This window comes from Thalassophryne amazonica, chromosome 12, assembly GCF_902500255.1.
Source record: "Thalassophryne amazonica chromosome 12, fThaAma1.1, whole genome shotgun sequence".
Taxonomy (NCBI): domain Eukaryota; kingdom Metazoa; phylum Chordata; class Actinopteri; order Batrachoidiformes; family Batrachoididae; genus Thalassophryne; species Thalassophryne amazonica.
In genome coordinates, this window is record NC_047114.1 from 54,796,952 (window position 1) to 54,824,647 (window position 27,696).

Sequence of the window (27,696 nt, forward strand, 5' to 3'; positions counted from 1 at the left end):
AGGCGAATGTATCAACCGACAGGCATGAAAAAACTCACGCATGCGCACGAGGGTTCAAGCTTGGCTGACCGCAATCACACGTGATTCAAATCCATATGGTTTTGAAAAATATAATAAGGTCGGATACTTTTCTAACAGACCTCGTATACAGTCTAACGTTTAATTATAAAGCGAGTGCTTTAAAAGCAGTGATTCATGATGGATTTATTGTTTAAGTGTCTTATAAAACATATTTTTTTTAGAATTCTGTAGCTTCACATAGCACGATGACAGCATGTTAGCATGCCTAAATGGCTCCTTAGCGAGCATTTGTGACAATATCTGTATAATATCAATCAATCAATCAATCAATTTTTTTTATATAGCGCCAATCACAACAAACAGTTGCCCCAAGGCGCTTATATGTAAGGCAAGGCCATACAATAATTATGTAAAACCCAACGGTCAAACGACCCCCTGTGAGCAAGCCCTTGCTACAGTGGGAAGGAAAACTCCCTTTTAACAGGAAGAAACCTCCAGCAGAACCAGGCTCAGGGAGGTGCAGTCTTCTGCTGGGACTTGGTTGGGGCTGAGGGAGAGAAACCAGGAAAAAGACATGCTGTGGAAGGGGAGCAGAGATCGATCACTAATGATTAAATGCAGAGTGGTGCATACAGAGCAAAAAGAGAAAAGAAACAGTGCATCATGGGAACCCACCAGCAGTCTACCTCTATAGCAGCATAACTAAGGGATGGTTCAGGGTCACCTGATCCAGCCCTAACTATAAGCTTTAGCAAAAAGGAAAGTTTTAAGCCTAATCTTAAAAGTAGAGAGGGTGTCCTGTCTCCCTGATCTGAATTGGGAGCTGGTTTCCACAGGAGAGGAGCCTGAAAGCTGAAGGCTCTGCCTCCCATTCTACTCTTACAAACCCTAGGAACTACAAGTAAGCCTGCAGTCTGAGAATGAAGCGCTCTATTGGGGTGATATGGTACTACGAGGTCCCTAAGATAAGATGGGACCTGATTATTCAAAACCTTATAAGTAAGAAGAAGAATTTTAAATTCTATTCTAGAATTAACAGGAAGCCAATGAGAGAGGCCAATATGGGTGATATATGCTCTCTCCTTCTAGTCCCCGTCAGTACTCTAGCTGCAGCATTTTGAATTAACTGAAGGCTTTTAGGGAACTTTTAGGACAACCTGATAATAATGAATTACAATAGTCCAGCCTAGAGGAAATAAATGCATGAATTAGTTTTTCAGCATCACTCTGAGACAAGACCTTTCTGATTTTAGAGATATTGCGTAAATGCAAAAAAGGAGTCCTACATATTTGTTTAATATGCGCTTTGAATGACATATCCTGATCAAAAATGACTCCAAGATTTCTCACAGTATTACTAGAGGTCAGGGTAATGCCATCCAGAGTAAGGATCTGGTTAGACACCATGTTTCTAAGATTTGTGGGGCCAAGTACAATAACTTCAGTTTTATCTGAGTTTAAAAAGCAGGAAATTAGAGGTCATCCATGTCTTTATGTCTGTAAGACAATCCTGCAGTTTAGCTAATTGGTGTGTGTCCGCTGGCTTCATGGATAGATAAAGCTGGGTATCATCTGCGTAACAAGGAAAATTTAGGTCGGTGAGGTCAGAGCTGCGTCATTCACAGTCAGTCAGAGCTGCGTGTCGTCAGAGCGAGCTGCAAAAAGTTTTGTACTGAGTTTTCAGAGGTGTGTTTGTAGTTGCCATCTGCCCGCCGGTGTTTGCCAACCCGGACAGTGGGAATACCACCTCAACCGCAACTTAGCCCCGCGACTGTACAGCAACAACATCCGAGGCCCAACGTGGTGAATTCACTGAGGCCGCGCGCTGCGTCATTAGAGCCGCGCGTCACGAGTGCCGCTTCCCCGAGGCCTCGTGCAGCCACCGCGGATCCATCAGCGCGGAAACACCGAGGCCGCGCGGCACCAGCGCAGTGCAGATCCATCCCGGTGACAAACAACGCAGGCTGTTACATGGGCGATCGACAAGCTGCTCATAAGCCGACCATGGGGCCTAAGAAGGTTCTGACAGCGGAGGAAGGTGACAATATTAAAAAATCTCTGGACTTTCTATCAGAGGAGATTTCTGTTGTGAAGCAGCACAGAATCAATCATGGATCTGGTGGAGGAGGTGAAGGCATTACGGCTCCAGAATGCCGGAGAAAGACCGGCATCTGGTGCAGCTGGAAAATAGAGTGGCTGAATTGGAGCAGTACACCAGAATTAACGACGTCATCATCACAGGTCTTCACATCAAACCACGGTCCTACGCACGGGCGGTAACAGATGAGAGCGGAGGGGAGCCCAGTGAACAGGAGGTCAGCTCTGTGGAAAAACAGGTTGCTGATTCCTCCTATCTAAAGGTATAGAAATGGATTTAATAACATTGAAGCGTGCCACCCTCTGCCCTGGAGAAATGACGGTGATAAACGAACCGTCATCATGAGATTCATCAACAGAAAACACAAAACAGCACTGTTAAAACAAGGAGAAAAACTGAAAGGGACAAACGTATTCATGCAATGAACATCTCACCAAACGGAATGCCGACATCGCCAGGAACGCACGCTTCTTGAAGAAACAGGGAAAAATCCAGCACACATGGACTTCAAACTGTAAAATATTCATCAAACTGAACGGATCACCAGAACAAGCAAAAGTCATGGCAATAAGGAACATCGAGGAGCTGGACAAATATGACAATAGTGTTTCTTAAAGCGAGGATCTGGACAAATATGACCAATAAGGTATGAGGACACAAACACATCACAACACCATGACACAGACCAGAGGAACCTATTCATCTACTACCTATTCATCTACATCTGGAGACAAGAAGGATATAACTCAAAGGATTGCTGATCATGGAAAAGTAGAACTGAGAACATTTAAATACACAGACCACAATGTACTGGACTTGAGCACGATATAGACCCGGACAATAATTTCTTCTCAAATATCAATGACAGTTGTTGCTATTATACAGATGAACAGTTTAATCGGATCATTAAAACGGATAACAAATTATCAATAATCCATTTCAACAGCAGAAGTCTATATGCAAACTTTAACAACATTAAAGAATATTTAAGTCAGTTTAAAAAAATATTTACATAATTGCTATATCAGAAACATGGATCAATGAAGATAAAGGAATGGATTTTGAACTGGATGGATATGAATTAATTGTGTAAACAGAAAAAAATAAGAGTGGAGGAGGAGTGGCTGTGTATGTGGATAAGAACATGGATTATAAATAGTAGACAATATGACAACTGTGATTGATAACTTATTAGAATGTATAACTATTGAAATATGTGAAGAAAAAAAGCAAAAATGTATTAGTCAGCTGTATATATAGAGCACCAGGATCTAGTATTGAAACATTCACTGACTGTATGGGAAAAATGTTCTCAAAAACTAATCAAAAAACTGTGTTCATTTGTGGTGACTTAAATATTGATCTGCTCAATCCAAATAAGCATAAAATAACAGATGAATTTATCAGTATAATGTACAGTATGAGTTTATATCCAAAAATCACCAGGCCAAGCAGAATTACATCCCATAGTGCCACCTTAATTGATAATATATTCAGCAATGATATTGAGAATAACACTGTGAGTGGATTATTAATCAATGACATTAGTGATCATCTACCAGTTTCAAAATCGTTTATAATAGAACCATCGGCGGAATCAGCCAGAGGAGAAAATAAAATACAGGCGAGTGCGGACAGAGGAAACATGAACACACTAAAGAGGATTTACAGGAGCAAAACTGGGAAAAGGTATACAGTGAAAGTGATGTTGATAGTGCTATGAAACTTTGTTACAAATATTTACATCATTATATGATAAAAATTGTCCAATTAAACAGACTACAGAAAACAAAAAATCCAAGCTCGACCATGGATGACGAAAGGGTTACGAAATGCATGTAATAAGAAAAATACACTGTATAGAGAATTCATAAAACTAAGACTAAAGAGGCAGAAAATAGATATAAGAAATACAAAAATAGATTAACTAATATTATACGGGTATGTAGGAAGGAATATTATAGGAACATATTATAGAATAACAAAAACATATTATACAATATACATCTTTAAAGGAATATGGATATATTAAATAGCATTATCAAAAATGGTAATAAAAAACAGAGTTACCCTCAGTAGTTCATTGATATAATGTCAAGAAGGAAAATAACGATGAGGTGTCAACGGTTTTAATAATTTTTTGTAAATATTGGACCAAGCTTGGCAGAAAAAATTCCCGTTCCCAATCTGAGGATTGGGATAATAATCTTATAGAAAGAAATCCTGTTCATGTTCCTCACAAGCAGTGGATTGGAATGAAATTATAGACATTGTGGAATAATTGTAATATAAAACATCTACCGATTTAAATGAAATGATATGGTGGTGGAAAACAGGTCATTGATGGATTGTAGAACCATTAACATACATCTGTAACTTATCTTTCAAACCGGTAAATTTCCCATCAAAATGAAAATAGCTAAGGGTTGTGCCGCTGTATAAGACTGGGGATAGACACCACTTCACAAATTATGACCTGTTTCTTTCTTTGCTTCCACAATTTTCCAAATTATTAGAAAAGTTATTCAATAATAGATTAGACAAATTCATAAATAAACATAAATTACTTACTGATAGTCAATATGGATTCAGAGCACATAGTTCAACATCACTTGCATTAATAGAATCAGTTGAGGAGATTACAAACGCCATAGACCACAAATTACATTCAGTTGGAATATTATAGACCTTAAAAAGGCTTTTGATACAATTAATCATGACATATTAATCAATAAACTTGAACAGTATGGGATTAGGGGGTTGGTGTTGCAACTGGGTGAGAAGCTACTTAAGTAACAGAAAACAGTTTGTGAAGTTGGGGGAATATACATCATCATGCTTGGACAATGCTTGTGGCGTCCCACAGGGGTCAGTATTGGGTCCAAAACTGTTTCTAATTTATATAAATGATATTGTCAATGTTTCCAAAATATTAAAGTAGTATTATTTGCAGATGACACAAGCATTTTTTGTTCAGGGGGGGATTTGCAGGAGTTACTGAGGAGGATCAGTATAGAAATGGGAAAATTGAAAATATGGTTTGACAGAAACAAATTATCATTAAACTTAAGTAAAACAAAATACATGTTATTTGCTATTGTAATACAGACATACAGGTTCAGTTACAAGTCGAGGGGGTAGATATTGAAAGGGTACATGAAAATAAGTTTCTGGGGGTGATAATAGATGATAAGATAAACTGGAAGACTCATATAAAACATATACAAAGTAAACTGTCAAGAAGCATTTCAGTTCTAAACAAAGCGAAACATATTCTGGACCACAACTCACTCCGCATTCTTTACTGCTCACTGGTTTTACCATATTTACAGTACTGTGCAGAGGTATGGGGTAATACTTATAAAGGTACAACACAATCACTATCAGTAATGCAGAAAAGAGCTATAAGAATTATTCATAATACTGGCTATAGAGATCATACAAATCCACTATTTTTACAATCCAAATTCTTAAAATTCACAGACTTGGTTCATTTTCAAACAGTACAAATTGTGTATAAAGCAATAAACAATTTACTTCCAGCAAATATTAAAAATATGTTTTTTAACAGATCAGGGGATTACAGTCTGAGGGGGAAATTTAATTTAAAGCATCAGTGGGGCACGAACAACATTAAAAGGTTTCTGTATTTCTGTCTGTGGGGTGAGGATGTGGAACAGATTGGGAGTGGGGCTCAAGCAATGTCCAAGCATGAACCAGTTCAAACAGCGGTACAAAAATAGTTTTTTCTGGGTATAGGGAGGAGGAAGGGTAATGAGGGTTAGGGGTGTTTTGTTTTTTGCTTCGGCTTGTAAATATATAGTATTTTGTATGTAAGTAGGTATGTGAAGGTGTATATTTATGTTTGTGTATATATATGTGTATATATGTATATGTGTATATATGTATGTATATGTGTATGTATGTTGATGTGTGTATGTATATATATGTGTATATGTAGTATATATATATATATTGATATCGATTTAGGTGTGTAGGAATCTATGTGTATATGTGGCAAAGGGTATTACTGGTTGTGGGAAGAAGGGGTAGGGATAAATAAGCTGATGCTTCACCCTACCCTTTCGGACATGTTGGGTACACAGTAGGAACTTTTTTGTTGTTGTCTTTACTGATCTATCTGTAATTGTTGTTGTATCAAATGTTCGAAATAAACAGTTTTCATTCATTCATTCATTCATTCATTCATTCAGTTTTCATTCATTCATTCATTCATTCATTCAATTTAGCAATACCGTCTAATAATACTGCCTAAGGGAAGCATGTATAAAGTGAATAAAATTGGTCCTAGCACAGAACCTTGTGGAACTCCATAATTAACTTTAGTCTGTGAAGAAGATTCCCATTTACATGAACAAATGTGTAATCTATTAGAACAAATATGATTCAAACCACTGCAGCGCAGTGCCTTTAATACCTATGGCATGCTCTAATCTCTGTAATAAAATTTTATGGTCAACAGTATCAAAAGCAGCACTGAGGTCTAACAGAACAAGCACAGAGATCAAGCACAGAGATGAGTCCACTGTCCGAGGCCATAAGAAGATCATTTGTAACCTTCACTAATGCTGTTTCTGTACTATGATGAATTCTAAAACCTGACTGAAACTCTTCAAATAGACCATTCCTCTGCAGAGATCAGTTAGCTGTTTTACAACTACCCTTTCAAGAATTTTTGAGAGAAAAGGAAGGTTGGAGATTGGCCTATAATTAGCTAAGATAGCTGGGTCAAGTGATGGCTTTTTAAGTAATGGTTTAATTACTGCCACCTTAAAAGCCTGTGGTACATAGCCAACTAACAAAGATAGATTGATCATATTTAAGATCGAAGCATTAAATAATGGTAGGGCTTCCTTGAGCAGCCTGGTAGGAATGGGGTCTAATAAACATGTTGATGGTTTGGATGAAGTAACTAATGAAAATAACTCAGACAGAACAATCGGAGAGAAAGAGTCTAACCAAATACCGGCATCACTGAAAGCAGCCAAAGATAACGATACGTCTTATATGTTGTGTTGTGTGGTGTGCTGCAGTTTTTATGTTGAGTGAGGTGGCGGCTTATGGACACAAGCTACTACGCCGAGAGTGCTGCTTTCTCTGTGGACACGGACAGTTGGACACACACGCGTGTGTGCGTGAGGTCATTTATGGTATAGATATATTACATCTTTACCATTAATTTTCTCATAAATGACTCTATGCCACAGGTCAAACAAAGAAACTGATTAAAGTGCAGCTGGGTGGCCGTGTAGGTGCTAAATTGGCATAAACATGACAGTTTCAGAATAAACTCACTTGCCTTTATGGCTGCCAGACTGACTGTGACTCTGCACCTGCCTTCTCCCCACTTATTGAAGATGAATAACTCTGGGCAGCGATTACTTAACTTGTGAACTGGCTTTAAAAGGGATGGCAGAGTCCTCATCAGTGCAAATGTGACCAAAACACCGTAAACCAGAGCTCCTTTATCACAGCCCCCATAATGTGTGAGAGGAAAAAAAATGATTTATGATGCACTTCTGAACCAACAGTAAGTTAAAAAAAAGCTCCCATTACGCAACAAACCATGTAAAAGGTCAGAAAGCAAATGATCTATGAGCACTAACAACATGCTGTTTCTCCAGCTTTGGTCAGGAAGCATGAGCATCAAACTGCATGTTAACATGATTACGTATGCCACTTCTTCAGTCAGTATAGTACTTGTGTGCCAACTTTTAAATATAAAATCAAATTAAACCACAATAAATGATCCATTCATTCAGTGATGTTCTACTGATTTTACACCCTTCTCTCTGACAAAAAGAATCCATCTCAGCCAAAGTTACTGAGGTCTTAAATGACAATTGTTGGATTTGTATAGTGCACATTGTTGTCTGACATGATGTGCCACACTGTCACAGTTAATATGTGCTATTCCCATGGGCGCAATTTGGTGGTGGATAGGAGGGACATGCCCCCCCACCTTTTCAACCAGGGGGGACAGAATATGGTATGTCCCCCCCACCTTCTGACATATATGTGTGTACTTGAAACATGCTATGCCAGTCTTATGTGCAAACCATGTCAGTCTTATGTGCAAAACCATGTCAGAATAGTATCTTTGTTTCTCCAAGTTTGTGTTTTTAGCAGCATTGACTTGTTTACAACACCTGTTTCTTGTTTGTCACATTCGGAATTTTCTGGGACTGCATTTGCCCAGATTTGAAACCAGAAATATTTGCCTCTAGGGACTAGTGTCTACACATAAGTATGAATGGACCATATGCTAATTTACTAAATTCTGAAAGTTAGAAAAGGAAATCAGAAAAGCTATCTGGAACCTCAGAAAGCCCATCTGCAATTATTGCTTGATCTCCAAAATCAGTCTATGCAAGCGAAATTATGTTCAGTACGAGTGTTATTAGTGCCACTTCGAAAATTAAATTCATAAGTAATTTATCCTAAACTTATGATCTGTTGTTTTTTTCAAACTTATGCAAAAACAAATCTTGAGAAAAAATACAGTATGTGATAGTTAATAATTAAGAGCCTGTTCTTTCATATTTATGAATATATTTTACCACATTGCAGTTGTTTTTTTAATGGAAACTCAATCTATCATTCTTTTTGAGTTCTACACATGTGGTGATACCTTATTTACACCAGGATGTTAATAAAATCAGTGCTGGCTATTTTCAGAATAAAGTACTTATATCCACAGGTTCAAATTGTATAAGTCAAATGGTGTCCACTTTATCGTCTTCTCAAAACATTAAAATTACTGTTCTGGATGCTCAGAATGCATCTGAGCTTATCTAGAAACCGTTGGCTTCTGGGGGCCTAAACCGGCCCCCAGACCCCCAGCCTATGGGCTTCGGCCCTGCAGGCCTCACACATTGTCCCCCCACCAATTTCTAGTTCTAAATTGCGCCCTTGGCTATTCCTGAAGGATACTGTGTCCAGCGCATACTGTAGATACATGGTGAGGTGCTGGAACAATAGTGTGTGGAACATGGTTTCTATGACTACGTGTGGCCATCCAAGTGAGTATCTATTGTCTAAAATGAAACTACAAACATGTCCCTTCCAACAGTGTGGGTGATCTGTTATAGTTCAAGCCACATTGGGAGATGACCTATACACATGATGAACTTGTCTGGTAGAGCTCCAGTTGTGGTGTTATGGGATGTTCTGAGGTGTGAAGGTCCAGTGTATTCTACAGACAAAAGTTGTTGAGGTTTCGATTGTTGTAGGTCAGGGTCAAGTGTGGGCGCATAAGCTGGTCCCACACACAGCACACTACAGAACCATCTTGGGTCCTCGATGGCGACCTTCCAGACAGACACCAGAGGTTATGGAATATTGATACAAACGGTACTAGTAAAGATAAAAAAAGTTTTCACACCACTATTATTTGACTCAGTCTAACACCATGATTAAGACCACTAGCTCAAAAATGGCTCGCATGAAAATGCTTTAATTGGCTGTAAATGGTTTATTGTTCAATGGACAGCCAGTTGTTTCTTCTACAATTACTCTGAAATGAACCAAAATACTCACACTGCCAAACCTGACTCGTCAACATGACTCAAATATTTTAGACAACTGCAGGGATTAAAGTTCTCCTTCGCTACAATGGATTTCCATCCACTGTGCTGCCAAAATGGAGGTTTTTGCATAAGATTAGACCTTACTTGTGTGAAGCACCTTGAGCCAGTAAGTAAGTTTAAGCAACACAGTCAGTACTGTGTTGCTTAAACTTACAGTTTTGAAGAATATTGCAGTGTGTGCGTGATTAAATTGGAGGTAATTACTCGTCTCAAAATGTTTGTGAATTGAAAAAGCTTACCAGACTTTAAAGCGTGATCAGTACAACTGCTAGAGGCTGGGCTGCTTTTGATTTATTTGATATTTTTGCCCACAAGAAAGGCACAACAGATGCACACACAGAACCATCATGTATTGGATAAACAATTGCTAGAGTACATTTATTGTGTTTTCATGAAGGGTCAGGTTCGCCTATTTTTTAAACAGCATAACGTTTCGATAATAGCAAACCTTCCAGCACAGAGTTAATTTGTTTAAAATGTGGTGTTTTGAGTATTTTTCACACTACCACTTTTTTTCCCGTAAAAACATTATTTTTTTCAAAGAGGAACAATTCTGCACAGAATCCACAAAAAATCTGTCGATAAAGTGTTCAAGTATTCACTTTTCATCAGTCTGCAGTTCAGTTTCACATCCAAAGGGAAAATAAAAGTTTAGCCTAAGCTAGTAAAGGCTAATGATAGCTCTTATATTAGCATGTCATTTTAACAGACATAAATCCAGCAACGTTAGCACGAATGTTCTGATCAAGCTCACAGGTGACTGATGCATGTTTATAAGTTTTGTTCTTGATGTGTGAAAACAACCTAAAATAAGGCAAAAATAAAATAAAATACTATAGTCATATTGTGGTTCTTAGTCCGACCCAAACAAACAATTATATGTGAAAGCCAACCCAATCTCATGCCGAGTTTGTGATGGCATCACGAAAAGTGATTTATTCTATTACCTTGTGATACGGTCACAAAATATAGTTGATTTTTGTGACCGTATCACGAAATTTGGGGAGGGGGGGCATTTGGTGTTTTGGATAGGGTTCAGGGATGGGTGACAGTGCCATGAAAATGAAATACATTTCTTGACAATATCACGAAAGAAAACACCACCAAAAGATGAGAATGGGCTGGTGAAAACACCCTTAGTGTGACAGTGTGACAAAGCTTGTGTTGTGAAGGTGTCGTAACACGGACCCACAACAGGGGGCACAAATGAACGGACAATGGATAAGAAAAGGAGTAACAATTTAATGTTGTGAAGGCACACAACGGAATACAGACAGAAAAATACTGGATGCCAATTGTACACAAGAGGACTGTGGGCAGGCTCGAAGATAGGAGACCTCTGATGATCGAAGAGCCGGGGCCCACACCGCTTCCACCACCAACGGCCTGAAGAACACCGGAGCCGCCAAGCCCTGAGTCCCCAGGTGGTCTCTGTCCTCCGTTGTCGGCCCTGGTACTGCTGGCAGACAAGAAACAGATGACGGTGAGTGTGAGTCCTCACACCCAGCAACCTTTACACACAATTCCTCCGGGAGGGAAAACCTCCACCTCCAGATACGTTATCACTCGTGCAGCTCCTGTTTGTCCCTCTTCTGGATGGAGTGAGAGACGAAGACCGTCGTCTTCTCACTATCCGCCAATCCAATCTCCAACAGACTTTACAGGTATACGGCTGCAGACAGAACACAATTTGAAAAACACTCAGAGAATACAGCAGAGAAGATTACCTCTAGTGGTAGATGATTTCTCGGCGAGGAGGTGGAGTTGTAATCCGCTTCTTATGTGGTGGTTGATGAGAGACAGCTGGTGTGGTCGACAAGTGACAGCTGTCACTTCCAATGGCTCCGGCGCCCTCTCATGCTTGAAGCCCGCACTCCAAGCAGGGCGCCGACTGGTGGTGGTGGGCCAGCAGTACCTCCTCTTCAGCGGCCCACACAACAGGACCCCCCTCTCAACGGGCGCCTCCTGCCGCCCGACCAGGCTTGTCCGGGTGTCGGCGGTAGAAATCGACCAGGAGGGCCGGGTCCAGGATGAAGCTCCTCTTCACCCAGGAGCGTTCTTCGGGTCCGTACCCCTCCCAGTCCACCAAGTACTGAAAACCCCGGCCCATCCGACGGACGTCCAGGAGCCGACGAACAGTCCATGCCGGCTCCCCGTCGATGATTCGGGCAGGAGGTGGCTCGGGTCCAGGGGTGCAGAGCGGTGAGGCGTGGTATGGCTTGAGTCTAGAGACATGAAAAACCGGGTGGATCCGCAGTGAAGCCGGGAGTGTCAGCTTCACTGCGGCCGGACTGAGGATCTTGGCGATGGGGAATGGTCCAATGAAACGGTCCTTCAGTTTCTGGGATGTCACTTGGAGCGGGATGTCCTTAGTGGATAACCACACCTCCTGCCCCGGTTGGTATGCAGGCGATCTGCATGGGCCTTGGCCCTCGTCCGGGCCCGCAACAGGGCAGAACGGGCGGTCCGCCACACCCGGCAGCACCTCCGCAGGTGGGCCTGGACCGAGGGTACCCCGACCTCTCCCTCCACAAGTGGGAACAATGGGGGCTGGTAGCCCAGACATGCTTCAAAAGGGGAGAGGCCGGTGGCAGATGACACTTGGCTGTTGTGAGCGTACTCGATCCAGGCCAGATGGTTACTCCAGGCCGCCGGATGCGCGGAGGTTACACAGCGAAGGGCCTGTTCTAAGTCCTGGTTCGCCCGCTCTGCCTGGCCGTTCGTCTGTGGGTGATACCCGGACGAGAGACGTACGGTGGCCCCCAGCTCCTTACAAAACTCCTCCAGACCTGCGAGGAGAACTGGGGACCACGATCCGAGATGATGTCCGATGGTATCCCATGCAGACGCACGACGTGGTGGACCAGGAGGTCTGCTGTCTCCTGGGCCGTTGGGAGCTTCGGGAGGGCCACGAAGTGGGCCGCCTTGGAGAACCGGTCCACTATCGTCAGTATGACGGTGTTGCCCTGGGACGGCGGGAGGCCCGTGACGAAGTCCAGGCCGATGTGGGACCAGGGGCGATGAGGCACAGGCAGGGGTTGGAGGAGACCCCTGGTCTTGTGATGGTCCGCCTTGCCCCTGGCACAGGTGGTACAGGCCTGGACGTAGTCCCGGACGTCGGCTTCCAGTGACGCCCACCAGAAGCGCTGCTGGACTACTGCCACGGTCCTACGCACTCCGGGATGACAGGAGAACTTGGATTCGTGGCAGAAGTCCAAGACGGCAGTTCTAGCCTCTGGTGGGACGTAAAGTTTGTTCTTCGGACCATCTCCCGGGTCCGGGTTCCTTGCCAGGGCCTCCCGGACGGTTTCCTCCACGTCCCAGGTGAGGGTGGCCACGACAGTGGACTCGGGAAGGATGGTTTCGATGGGGTCCAACAACTCAGCCTTGGCCTCCTTTTCGTGCACCCGGGACAGTGCATCGGACCGTTGATTCCTAGTCCCGGGGCGGTAGGTGATCCGGAAGTCAAAGCGTCCGAAGAACAGGGACCAGCGGGCTTGCCTGGGGTTCAGCCGCTTGGCGGTCCGGATGTATTCCAGGTTCCGGTGGTCCGTGAAAACCGTGAAAGGCTCCGTAGCTCCCTCCAACAGGTGTCTCCACTCTTCCAGAGCCTCCTTCACCGCGAGGAGTTCCCGATTGCCCACGTCATAATTCCGCTCAGCGGGGGTCAACCTGCGGGAAAAGTAGGCACAAGGATGGAGAACCTTATCGGACTCCCTGCTCTGGGACAGCACGGCTCCTATCCGTGAGTCTGAGGCATCCACCTCCACTACAAACTGGCGAGTAGGATCAGGCTGCACCAGAACTGGCGCAGACGAAAACCGGCGTTTCAACTCCCTAAACGCGGCCTCGCACCGGTCCGACCAGGTGAAGGGGACCTTAGTGGAGGTCAGGGCAGTCAGGGGGCTAACAACCTGACTGTAACCCTAATGAACCTCCTGTAGAAGTTTGCAAAGCCGAGGAACTGTTGCAGCTTCCTACGGCTTTTTGGTTGGGGCCAATCCCTCACCGCCGCAACCTTGGCCGGATCCGGGGCGACGGAGTTGGAGGAGATGATAAACCCCAGGAAGGACAAAGAAGTGCGGTGAAACTCACACTTCTCGCCCTTCACAAACAACCGGTTTTCTAACAACCGCTGTAGGACCTGACGTACATGCTGGACATGAGTCTCAGGGTCCGGAGAAAAGATGAGTATATCATCCAGATATACGAAGACAAACCGGTGCAGGAAGTCCCGCAAGACGTCGTTAACCAATGCTTGGAACGTCGCGGGCGCGTTGGTGAGATCAAACGGCATGACCAGGTACTCAAAATGACCTAACGGGGTGTTAAATGTCGTCTTCCATTCGTCTCCCTTCCGGATCCGAACCAGGTGGTACGCATTCCTAAGATCAAGTTTGGTGAATATTTGAGCTCCATGCAGGGGTGTGAACACCGAATCCAAGAGGGGCAATGGGTATCGATTGCGAACCGTGATCTCGTTCAACCCCCTGTAATCGATGCATGGACGGAGTCCGCCGTCTTTCTTACCCACAAAAAAGAAGCCTGCACCTATCGGGGAGGTGGAGTTCCGGATCAATCCGGCGGCTAAGGAGTCCCGGATGTAGGTCTCCATTGATTCGCGTTCCGGACGTGAGAGGTTGTACAGTCTACTGGACGGGTACTCAACGTCCGGAATCAAATCAATGGCACAATCGTACGGTCGGTGCGGGGGAAGAGTGAGTGCCAGATCTTTGCTGAAAACATCAGCCAGATCATGGTACTCGTCAGGCACCGCCGTCAGATTGGGAGGGACTTTAACCTCCTCCTTAGCCGTGATCCCGGGTGGAACCGAGGATCCTAAACACTCCCGGTGGCAGGCTTCGCTCCACTGCGCCACTACCCCAGACGGCCAATCGATCCGGGGATTGTGTTTCACCATCCAAGGAAAACCCAAAATCACTCGGGAGGTAGAAGGTGTTACGTAAAACACGATCTCCTCCCTGTGATTCCCAGACACAACCAGAGTCACGGGCTGTGTCCGGTGTGTGATTAACGGGAGTAGAGTGCCATCTAGTGCCCGTACCTTCAAAGGCGAAGGCAGAGCCACTAGAGGGAGCCCTACTTCCTTTGCCCATCTGCTATCCAACAGATTCCCTTCGGACCCCGTGTCCACCAGTGCTGGGGCGTGAAGGGTTAAATCCCCACTCAGGATTATCACTGGGATTCATGCTGATCTGCGGGGTCTCCCCGTGTACATGTTATGGCCCACCCTTAGCCCAGTTTCTAAGGACGGGCGTTGGTGTTTGACCGTTTGGGGCAATCTTTTAACATGTGCTCACATGAGCCACAGTAAAAACACTCCCCGCGGGCCAGCCTCCTTTGTCTGACATCAGATCTCACTTTGGCCCTGCTCGTGTCCATAGCTTCGTCAGCAGGGGGAGCTGTTGCCACACGGAGCCCTCTGGCAATGGAACGTGGGGATGACGTCACCCCTTCGGACCCGGAAGAGAGAGGGACGGCTTATGCCCGGCCACGCCCCCCGGCCTGCTCCCGACGGTGTTCATTTAAGCGGTTGTCTAAGCGTATAACCAGATTGACAAGCCCGTCGAAATCCTGCGGTTCGTCCTTAGCCAGTAAATGCTCCTTCAGTACTGGAGACAGTCCGCTTATGAAGGCAGCGCGGAGCGCAACGTCATTCCAGCCAGACCTCGCAGCCGCGATGTGGAAGTCGACAGCGTAATCAGCTGCGCTCCGACGCCCCTGTCTCATTGACAGCAGCACGGTCGAGGCGGTCTCGCCTCTGTTGGGATGATCAAACACTTGTTTGAATTCCCGTATAAACCCAGCGTATGATGTCAGAAGCCATGAATCCTGTTCCCAGAGCGCTGTAGCCCAAGCGCGTGCCTCACCTCGAAGCAGATTAATTACATAAGCCACCCGGGTGGCGTCTGATGCTTACATAACCGGACGCTGTGCAAAAACGAGCAAACACTGCATTAGGAAGTCTGCGCACGTTTCAACACAGCCTCCGTACGGTTCGGGAGGGCTTATGTAAGCTTCAGGGGACGGTGGGGGGGGTTGTTGAACGGCCAGTGGAACGTCTGTATTAGGCCCCAGGCCAGCAGGAGGAGACACTGCAGCGACGCTCGACTCGCGTGCTTCCACTCTGGCGGTGAGAGCCTCCATCCTCCGATTGAGGATTGCATTTTGCTCGGTTACCAGATGTAACTGAGCAGTGAAAGCGGTAAGGATTTGCTGCAGATCACTTACCACGCCTCCTGCTGACGCCTGCGCTCCTTGTTCTCCCATTGGCTGTTCAAGCTGTGGTTGACGCCCCTCGGGATCCATGACGAATGGCCGAGAAATCCTGTTGTGAAGGTGTCGTAACACGGACCCACAACAGGGGGCGCAAATGAACGGACAATGGATAAGAAAAGGAGTAACAATTTAATGTTGTGAAGGCACACAACGGAATACAGACAGAAAAATACTGGATGCCAATTGTACACAAGAGGACTGTGGGCAGGCTCGAAGATAGGAGACCTCTGATGATCGAAGAGCCGGGGCCCACACCGCTTCCACCACCAACGGCCTGAAGAACACCAGAGCCGCCAAGTCCTGAGTCCCCAGGTGGTCTCTGTCCTCCGTTGTCGGCCCTGGTACTGCTGGCCAGCAACCTTTACACACAATTCCTCCGGGAGGGAAAACCTCCACCTCCAGATACGTTATCACTCGTGCAGCTCCTGTTTGTCCCTCTTCTGGATGGAGTGAGAGACGAAGACCGTCGTCTTCTCACTATCCGCCAATCCAATCTCCAACAGACTTTACAGGTATACGGCTGCAGACAGAACACAATTTGAAAAACACTCAGAGAATACAGCAGAGAAGATTACCTCTAGTGGTAGATGATTTCTCGGCGAGGAGGTGGAGTTGTAATCCGCTTCTTATGTGGTGGTTGATGAGAGACAGCTGGTGTGGTTGACAAGTGACAGCTGTCACTTCCAATGGCTCCAGCGCCCTCTCATGCTTGAAGCCCGCACTCCAAGCAGGGCGCCGACTGGTGGTGGTGGGCCAGCAGTACCTCCTCTTCAGCGGCCCACACAACAACTTGAATGGTTGTAAGTGACCAGGTTAATGGGCAGCTGTTTGTATGTCCATGGATTTCCTTTAAGCTCTGTTGAGCCCATGGCTGTACCTAATTCAGCTCATTAATGGTTGTTATTGTCAATCTAGCACTATTGGCTGATGGCAGGAGGCCGGCAGCTCATTAATGGATGCTGCTGGTCAGCATTGTTGCTGCTGTTGCTGAAAAGTGACACCACCAAATGATGATATGTATGAAGCTTTTAAAATTAACAGCACTAAAAAACAGTTGACATGAAAATCAATAACATAGCAACCTTGAAATCCCTTTTCAAATATATCATCGACCTTCAGTTGGAATATATCAAAAAAGCGAGAACAGCTTTTATCTCGTACTGTGCATCGAAATACATTTCATGCATTTATGCAGCACCAAATCTCAACATATGTGACCCTAAGGCACGCCACATGAGTAAAGGCTAACCCTCACAACAATAAAGAATGACCAAACATGCACAGATAGAAATGTTGTAAAGACTGATGGCTCAAAAGAATGCAACGTGATGGACTGTTAATAGTGCATCCTTTAATGTTATGGATTTATATTTATATTTCTTTTTCTGCCATTTTATCCAGCAATAGACTGGCATTCTGTCCAAGGTGTCCACTACCTCATGCCTTATGACTGTTAGGATAGGCACCTTCGGTCACCCTTAAATGGAGTCAGCATGTATAGAAAATGAAAGATTGAATGCCTTTGAACTGTTCTTTTGCCAGGGTGGAATGACTGTAGAGAGTACATCATTAATGCCTTTAAAAACAAGAATTGGGTGAATTGAGTTTGAATTTATTTTGGATCTTCTGTAAGCTATATATATATATATATATATATATATATATATATATATATATATATATATATATATATATATATATATATATATATATATATATCCCCAGTAGTAATATTTGGCTAAATGTCTCTTAGCAACCTGCATCTCAACCAAATTCTTTTGGTAGCCATCAACAAGCTTCTGGCATAATTCTATCTTGATATTTGACCACTCTTCTGTGCAGGATTGGCAGAGTTCATTTAAACTGGTTGGTTTTCTGGCACAGATCCAGCTTTCAAGTGTAGTCCACACATTTTTAATAAGGTTGAAGTGTGGGCTTTGGGAAGGCAACTCCTGTTATTAACAATGTGTGCTGTGCAATTATTCCACCCTGGCAAAAGAACAGTCCAAAGACATCATGAAAAGTCCAAAATTACCATGACGTCCATGCCCATGATCAGTGCATGTACACTTCAACCACATTTGTAGATGTTGCAACATCTACAAATGTCCCATACTTTTTTGTCAGAGACTTGGCAATGTTTACTATTCCCTGGCTTTATCCAACAACTGGCTGTAAATGTGATGATTTCGTTGTACTAATGGGTGCTCGTACCTCTGCAGTCATTATTTTGGCTTTGATATTTTTACTCAAATTTAATTTCCTTCATTTTGCGGAAATGTGTCCTCACTGTGACTTGAAAGGACCTAATTTCAGAAATGTTTACATAATACCTGATTTATTTTTTATTTTTTATTTGAACTCAAACAAATTAAAATTGGTCAAGGTACAAGGGGTTACAATTTTTTTCACAACATTGTAAGTTAGGAACTGATCTTTGGGGACAAACACTTCATGAGGTAATTTGGGAGAAGTGGCTGCTTGCTGGGTTCAGACTTAATTATGTTGTGGAAAGTATTTTGCACCTGCAGATAATATCTGTAGGGCAGATGAATTCATAACCTTCCTAGGTCATCAATTTAAAAAGAAGAAGAAAAAGAAAACTCCTGAGGATTGCATAGACCTAGGGAATCTTTATTTATGGAGGTGTTGGTCTAAAAATGGTGTTGGCCTAAAAATGTTTTTTCAGTCTCCAACATTAGATAAGTGTGTTTCATGATTAGCAGGCACATACAGTTCCACAGATTAAATTCAATCAGATAACCTCAACTCACTAAACGGAAGATCTAAATCTTCCATATCTGTGAACAAGATGAACACAAAGGGATTTTTATTAACTAGAGCCCATGCATCTTCTAAGAAATTGAATTGGTCCAATTTAGCAGAGATGAACCCAAACGCAGGATGCAGTGCAAGGTTGGTCGGTGAAGGTGATTGATTGACATTGTATACAACAAACAGACTGCACCAGGGCTGTATTAACAAGACCACTGTCCAACAGACAGACTTGAATATAGAAGAAGTGACTGTGGTGTGGATGTAGCAGGGAGCATAAAATGGACCAGTGTAGACAGGAAATGAGAACAGGCAACCATGCACATGTACTGCAGAATGTCAATAATGAGATGCAACAACTCAGGTTTACACTTGTACACAAGTGTACATGATCAGTTGAACAAGAGGGCAGGTATGCCTTGACAGACACAAAAGAGAGTATAATGCATGCCCAGGCACACAGATTATGACCACATGGTAAGCTGAAGTATAGTATCAGAGATGATCGACAGGGCCACACAGGTGAATTTGACAAAAAAATACTTTCCAAACACTCAACAGGAACAAAATGCTGGCAACAAGGGTACTACCATAGCATCAACAAATCAAAAACAACCAAACACAAAAAAAGCTAAAAACAGAAGACACTTAACTGAAGTGATGAGCACACAAAATCAAATCGCCTTCAGGTGGCAATGGGCCCTCTTCCCAAATGGCTCCATGAACTTGCAGAGGAGGTTGGAGGCTATAAGAATTTTCAAAATGTGTTATTCGTCCAATTCTGACTTAAAATTTGCCGGTTGGTAGGCTTATGTATTTTGGGTCAAGGATGATCGCCGCAAAAGTGGAAAATTGATAGGACTAATATTTTTGGAGAAATTAGGAATATTAGTTAACAATGGTAAACAATGGATCTTGATTTTTAAATTCTGGACTCACACTCCATTCCACCAGGGGGCAGTACATCATCTATGTTATATATATTTTAATGTTAATATTATAACATTATATATATTAAAAGCTATCTGGCTTCTGTGTACATGTGTGTAACTTCCATCATTAGAAACTGGAGAGCTGACATTTGCTGTTAGGTATGCTTATGTATTTTGTATCAAGGATGAATGCAACAAAAACAGAAAGTTGATAGGACTAATATTTTTGGATAAATTAGTGATATGTAACAACATTGGCAATGGACGATAATATCACCATTAATCAGTCCCTGGTAACCAGACAAGCACTGAAAAAAAGGAAATATCTCCACCTTGCCAGTTGTAAAACATGACATCAACTAATTGTCCCAAATTATAAATACAACTATTCACAAAAACGTCTCATTTTAATTTCCTGCACTTTCAGTTAAAATCATTATAGAAACACTGCATAATTTATTACCACCTTTGAAACATGTCAGCTACCCAATTTATAAACACTACCCAATCTAGAACCCTTGGATCCCCATGGGCAATGTGCTAGGTCACATTATAAATGTGTATCTCAGTCTGCAGAGTGTGTAGAGTATCTATCAACCCTCTGACGCTGTTTTGTCAGAATTCTACATGCAGCATTTGTTCGTGTTTAAGAATTCTGATTCTGTCCTACACAAACATAATGGTGACTTTAAGGTCATTTACAGATTTGATGAACACACTGAAGACTTTAAGACTCAGATCTTTCATGTAAAATGTGTACAAATGTTGCTGTTGTCACAGTGACACAGTGGTAAGTTGGTGTGTTTGGTCAAAGTCGTTTTGTTTGTGTGATAGTGGGAATAATTATTGAAGCCACATTTGGAATCATGCTAATTGTGTGGCTGCCCTATTAGTTGACATGACCAGACTGCTAAGCGCCCAATGGCTCACATGAGGCTTGAAGCTCACTCAATTATCCACCAACTGTTTGTGCACATAAAGATTTTATTCAGCTGTGGACAGTTGCACTAACTGCCCGTTAGCATTGTTTGGGAACTCACTGTCTGTTATGCAGATGCACACTGCACTGTTTGTATTTAGTCATTTTTAGTCACCAGCTATGCTGTGCATGCTGTGGTTTTTAAATTGCTCATGTATATTGCACACATTACACTGAAAAACTGGACAAAAAAAAGTTATGTAAGTTCCACTCGAATTAGGATTTTCAGAATGCATCATACGTCGAAAGCACTGCAGCTGAAAAAATGGGTTTATATCTGGCACTTGTAAGAATTTCAGTAAAGCAGAAAAACAACATAAACATGGGAGACGAGCCAAACAAGCCATTTTTGGTTCATGTCTGTAGAAAAACACAAAAAACATAATGTTTTTAAGGTACAATAATTAAATGCTTCTTTCAAGTTTCTCATAATCCTGTAGTTAATTTCCTTTAGAGCTGCAACTAATGATTCTTTTTGTAACTGATAAACAGTTAATTTTTTATTAATTCATTAATCTCTGGATTCTTTTTTCGATTAATCTGTTAAATATTTTCTGAATAGGCAATTAATCCTTTGGTTTAATTTATCAGTAAATCAAAGCAATATTTTCTTCCCATGACTTTCAAACTGATATTAAAATATTCTTCTATAAAAGTATATATTTTACAAAAAACAATCCCTATATACAGTGAGGAAAATAAGTATTTGAACACCCTGCAATTTTGCAAGTTCACCCACTTAGAAATCATGGAGGGGTCTGAAATTTTCATCTTAGGTGCATGTCCACTGTGAGAGACATAATCTAAAAAAAAAAAATCCAGAAATCACAATGTATGATTTTTTTAATAATTTATTTGTATGTTACTGCTGCAAAGAAGCCCTCTTATTCTGCACTCTTTACCTGTATTAATTGCACCTTTTGAACTTGCTACCTGTATAAAAGACACCTGTTCACACACTCAATCAATCACACTCCAACCTGTCCACCATAGCCAAGACCAAAGTGCTGTCTAAGGACACCAGGGACAAAACTGTAGACCTACACAAGGCTGGGATGGACTACAGGACAACAAGTAAGCAGCTTGGTAGAAGACAACAACTGTTATGATTATTTATTAGAAAGTGGAAGAAACACAACATGACTGTCAATCTCCCTCGGTCTGGGATTCCATGCAAGATCTCACTTTGTGGGGTAAGGATGATTCTGAGAAAGCTCAGAACTACACAGGAGGACCTGATCAATGACCCGAAGAGAGCTGGGACCACAGTCACAAAGATTACATTAGTAACACATGATGCTGTCATGGTTTAAAATCCTGCAGGGCAGCAAGGTCCCCCTGCTCAAGCCAGCACATGTCCAGGCCTGTTTGAAGTTCACCAGTGACCATCTGGATGATCCAGAGGAGGCATGGGAGAAGGTCATGTGGTCAGATGAGACCAGAATAGAGCTTTTTGGAATCAACTCCACTTACCATGTTTAGAGGATGAGAATAACCCCAAGAAAACCATCCCAACCGTGAAGCATGGGGGTGGAAACATTATACTCTGGGGGTGCTCTTCTGCAAAGGGGACAGGACGACTGCACTGTATTGAAGGGAGGATGCATGGGGTCATGTATTGCGAGATTTTGGCAAACAGCCTCCTTCCCTCAGTAAGAGCATTGAAGATGGGTCATGGCTGGGTCTTCCAGCATGACAATGACCCCAAACACACAGCCAGGGCAACTAAGGAGGGGCTCCCTGAGAAGCATTTCAAGGTCCTGGAGTGGCCTGGCCAGTCTCCAGACCTGAACTCAATAGAAAATCTTTGGAGGGAGCTGAAACTCCAAACCTGAAAGATCTAGAGAAGATCTGTATGGATGAGTGGACCAAAATCCCTGCTGCATTGTGTGAAAACCTGGTGAAAAACTACAGGAAACATTTGACCTCTGTAATTGCAAACAAAGGCTACTGTACCAAATATTAACATTGATTTTCACAGGTGTTCAAATACTTATTTGCAGCAGTAACATACAAATAAATTATTTCCATGATTTCTAAGTGGGAGAACTTGCAAAATCGCAGGGTGTTCAAATACTTATTTTCCTCACTGTATATATATATGTGTATATATATATATATAAAATTTTCATTGTTATTTAACCAGGTTAGTCCCATTGAGATCAAGACTTCTTTTGCAAGGGAGACCTGGACAATTCTGAAGTTTCCAATTCACCTAACTTGCATGTCTTTAATTGTGGGAGGAAATCGGAGCACCTGGAGAACACCCACGAAAACACGGGGAAACATGCAAACTCCACACAGAAAGGCCACAGGTGGAAATCAAACCCATGGCCTTCTTGCTGTGGGGCAACAGTGCTAACGACTAATCCACCATGCTGTATAAAAGATGTGAAGTGCAAAAAGGGATTACATCAAAATTTGACATTATATAGCTCGCCAAATCGCATGCCAGTGCGGGGATGAAATCCGTGCAAGTGTCAATGTCCCTTAACATGAGGAGTATCACTTGCATTGTGAGGGAGCATCAATGTCGGCATTTCGGCCATATGATGCATTTTTCTATGGATGATCCAACACATCAGTGCCTGAGTGTTGATTACCTCAATGGTTTGAGAAGGCCAAGAGGACACCACCATTTCTCTCGACTCTGGCAGGCAGATGGTTACTTTAAAGAGGTGGGGATGGACTAGTTTTCTGGCTGGATGGTTGCCATTCAAGGCCCAAGGCAGTTCCATAGTGTTGTTGACACGACCATTGTGTTGAATCAGAGCAAATCTTTCGTCCTAGTTATTGCATGTTTTACAGTACAGGTAATTTGATTCTGCTTGCTCCTCTGGACTTTCAGTTATTAGAATTTCCTTTCTGCTGCTGCTGGCAGAGTTTCAAGTGAAGTCAAACTAACTCTGTGTGGACCTATTACGAAGGGATTAAGCTAGCCAGCAACTAATAAACGGGATGTTGCCAGCTTTATGAGTCCAGTTTCTTCGGTAGTAAACAGCTTGTGTAATTGTTAGACACATGGATGGAGAGAGATGAGCAAGAGAGAAGAAAGACGAAAGTGTGAAGAAAGGACTGAGGGGGAAGGGATAGAGGCTAATGAGGGGGAAAGCTGTGATTGTAGAAGGAGGAAGGGAATAAAAAATGGAACAAAGAGGCTGCAATGGTCTACTGTACATGTGGGACTTGAGGAACTAAAGCCATATCTGCTGAATCACTTCTACTGAAAGAAAAAGTGCTTACTATGTAAAGGGCAGTCATTTAGAATGTGCATCTGTATTTACTTTTCACTCGGTGAAAATCTGCTAAACACCAACAGCTCGTGTGTGTCTGTGAATAATACATCGAATAAATAAGTGCACAGTATATCTTTACTAAAGAGACTCTGCAGGTGTTCCCCAACCTTTACAAATCTCTCCAAGGGGTTGTGGTTGAATTAATGCTGTTTTTGCTGTGAAAATGTTTCCCTAGCTCAGAATCTTAGGATGGAGGAGGTTGGTGTCCTATTTATGCATTTCATTCAAATGTGACCTCACAACTACAGCGCATGATCCTTGACTGAACCTGGCCTGCTTACAGTAGCAAAAGAAGGTCTTTAACGCGAGCTACTGCCCACATTATGGGGATATGGGAACAGCTTGGACTCTGGCAAGGACGGTCGCATTCCTCCCCTCTCCTCTCCTTTCTGCTCTCTGTCTCTGCTCCGACCTTCAAAGTCCCAGCTTCACCAGACTGTGAATTCAGACTGTGAAGCCATTGACACCATTTGTTTTCGACAAGGAGATCAGGGTTTGGGGACCCTGCGTGCCCTGATGGAACCTACCCAGCGGGCTTTGCTCTTGACGGCTGAGAGAATGGAGTGTGACATGTGGCTCCAGTTTCTGTGGAAGATGTTGAGGATTCATTCATATTCGCTTTTATGGTGGGAGGTTTGGTGCTGATTGGTTTGTGCACTGCCCTGACCCACAGGAATATTAGCAAGACGGCTGCTTCCAGAATTTTGTCCCCTCATCAGTCCGTCATAATTAATGAGTTGGGCAATGCTGTGTAATCTCAGACTGCGTGAACTCTTGAACTCAAACGCAAAATGGATTCAATCTCAGAGCAAATCACTGCATTGCAAAGGAATTGTACTGCTGAGGACCAGAGAATATTCTTCAGAAATTTGGAATCTCGACAGTCAGGGGTGCAGTAAATAGAATTCTGTATCTCTCCACCAAACATCAACATGGCAGCCTTATCAGCTCCTGAAGGCCAAATTCCCTGCTCTTCCCCTAGAAGGATCTACAGCCTTGGTGAAGGAATTCGCCCCCACTTCTCATCTCCCCCCACCAGCCTGCTGTTGCCTAGCAACATCAAACTTTACACACACACGGACAGAAACTGTCAGACTTTACACACACATGGACAGAAATTGACAGAAATTTAACTCATCTGCACACGACACATGTCTCCCTCCCTCCATCCCTATTACCCCCCCCCCCCATGTCTCTCCACTCCCCCCACCCTGGCTTCCTCCTTGCCACCTCGAAGGCAGCGCGGTTTTTTTACTGCTGCAGCCTTCAACCCCCAGGCTGGGCGGCGCAGGCCCCTCCTGCTGCGGCCTTCACCCACTTTGCCTCAATTCGGAAGACGGACTACTTCAAGTTCAGTGCACATAAACAATGTCAAATGTATATGTGTTGTCTTTAATTTTGATGTGTGCCATTATTACAGTAAACAAGTAATAATTGTGGATTAATTGCTGTATCTTGTCTGAGGTAATTGGAGTGTAAACGTAATTGCCCTTTTTTGGGATCAATAAAGTTGTCTGAAGTCTGAAGTCTGATATGGTGTGTTTCTGAAAGGACAGTCCAGTATGCAGATGTATCTGAGGACCCAAGGCCACGAGGACACCTACATATCACCTGTCTACAGCAGGTAGATACGTAGTTCTTCTGTGGGTGCCTGTGGTATTACAGTATGTGTATATATATATATATATATATATATATATATATATATATATATATATATATATATATATGCTTTTGTTTCTTCTAGACTAGATTATTGTAATATTCTATTTTCAGGGTTACCACAGTCCAGCATTAGGGGTCTTCAGCTGGTTCAGAATGCTGCCGCCAGACTTCTGACACGTAGAAGGTCTGAACATATCACACCCATTTTGGCATCTTTGCACTGGTTCCCTGTCTCTGTGAGAGCAGATTTTAAGGTTTTGCTATTGACATATAAGGTTGTTCATGGACTGGCGCCATCTTATCTGGCTGATCTGGTGGAACTCTACAGTCGCAGGATGCGGGACTTCTCTGTGTTCCCAGGGTGAAGAAGAAGTCAGCAGGTCAAAGAGCCTTTTCGTATCGTGCACCCACCCTGTGGAATGGTCTTCCTGCGACCGTGAGGCAGTCGGAGTCCGTGGACATTTTTAAGACAAGGCTCAAAACCTATTTTTATTCTCTTTCTTATGAATAGTTTTATTTTTATTTGTTTTATTCGTTTACTTCTGTTTTTATTTATGTATTTGAAGTTTTTTGTTCATTTTTAATTATTTATGAAATTTTATGTTGACTTGTTTTATGTAATGCGCCTTGAGATGGCTTTTGCTGTGATTTGGCGCATTATAAGCTAATTAAATTAAATATATATATATATATGTGCTTAAAAAGTCAACATGCAGATCTCTATTGGATGTGCTGTGGTAAAGCCAAAATAAGTTACTTTTTTCTGCAGCCCAAACACTCAAATACATCAACTATTTATCAGAATTAATTAGTTGTCAAATCTTGTGTAATAATTAGTGATAGAGCTTTTTAAATATATTTTATAATTCACCAAGAACACAAGATCCTGTCAGATTTTAAAAGTGAAGCATCCATCCATTTTCTATACCCGCTTACGCCAATTAAGGGTTACGGGGGTGGGGGGAGCTTGAGCCTATCCCAGCAGTCATTGGGCATGAGGCAGGGTACACCCTGGACAGGATGCCAGTTGATTGCAGGGCCACACATACGAGGTCTGTGATAAAAGTAACGGACCTTATTATTTTTTTCAAAAACCATATGGATTTGAATCACATGTGATTACATCAGACATGCTTGAACCCTCGTGGGCATGCGAGAGTTTTTTCACGCCTGTCGGTTACGTCATTCGCCTGTTGGCAGTCTTTGAGTGAGGAGTCGCCCACCCTCTCGTCGTTTTTTTCATTGTTTAGGAATGGCTCAGAGACTGCTGCTTTGTTTGATCAAAATTTTTTCAAAATTGTAAGGCACAACTGAGTGGACACCATTCGATAAATTCAGCTGGTTTTCGGTAAAAATTTTAACGGCTGATGAGAGATTTTGGTCTGGTAGTGTCGCCGTAAGGACGGCCCACGGTGCCTGACGGCGATCTGCGCTTCGAGGCGGCAGCGTCTCGCCGTTTCAAGTTGAAAACCTCCACATTTCAGGCTCTGTTGACCCAGTAAGTCATCAGAGAACAGAGAACTTTCAGAAGTCGTCGGCATGAGGAGTTTATTCGGACATTCCATTGTTAATGGACATTTTGTAATGAAAGAACATGTGGGCAGAGTCGCATGTCGGGCCGGACCCAACCGCGGGGGGTCGCGACAGGAAAAACACCTCCGTTGGAAACCTTAACGGGCAAGTTGGAACATGCCCAAGCTGTTAAACAATTTCTCAGTTACTCACTTGTTGAAAGCCATCAAAAGCCGCCTGAATTTTACAAATGGTTTTCAACACGGAGGTGTTTTTCCTGTTGCGGCGCACACAGATTTGCCGAGTCGTCACGGAAACGACTCGGCGAATTTGCGCGCACGTCTTTCATTAAAAAATGTCCTTAAACAGTGGAATGTCCGCATAAAGTCCTCATGCCGGCCTCTTCTGAATCTTCTCTGTTCTCTCACGACGTCCTGGGTGAATTAAGCCTTAAATTAGGATGTTTTCAGGTCGAAACAGGCAGACGACGGCGCCTGGAAGCGCTGCA

At 43.1% G+C, this 27,696-nt stretch overlaps 1 protein-coding gene and 1 long non-coding RNA gene across 2 annotated transcripts in view; one reads left to right on the top strand and one right to left on the bottom strand.

Moving 5' to 3' along the window:
• Nucleotides 1–27,696, top strand: part of brinp2 (bone morphogenetic protein/retinoic acid inducible neural-specific 2) — a 680,262-nt gene that overhangs the window by 225,223 nt on the left and 427,343 nt on the right. The gene's annotated exons all lie outside the window — the stretch shown is intronic.
• On the bottom strand, nt 3,763–23,091 carry LOC117522612. The gene is made up of 3 exons (XR_004564256.1): nt 22,903–23,091; nt 20,335–20,337; nt 3,763–3,773 (listed from the first exon to the last, which is right to left on the bottom strand). It is a non-coding gene; the product is annotated as an uncharacterized LOC117522612 (long non-coding RNA).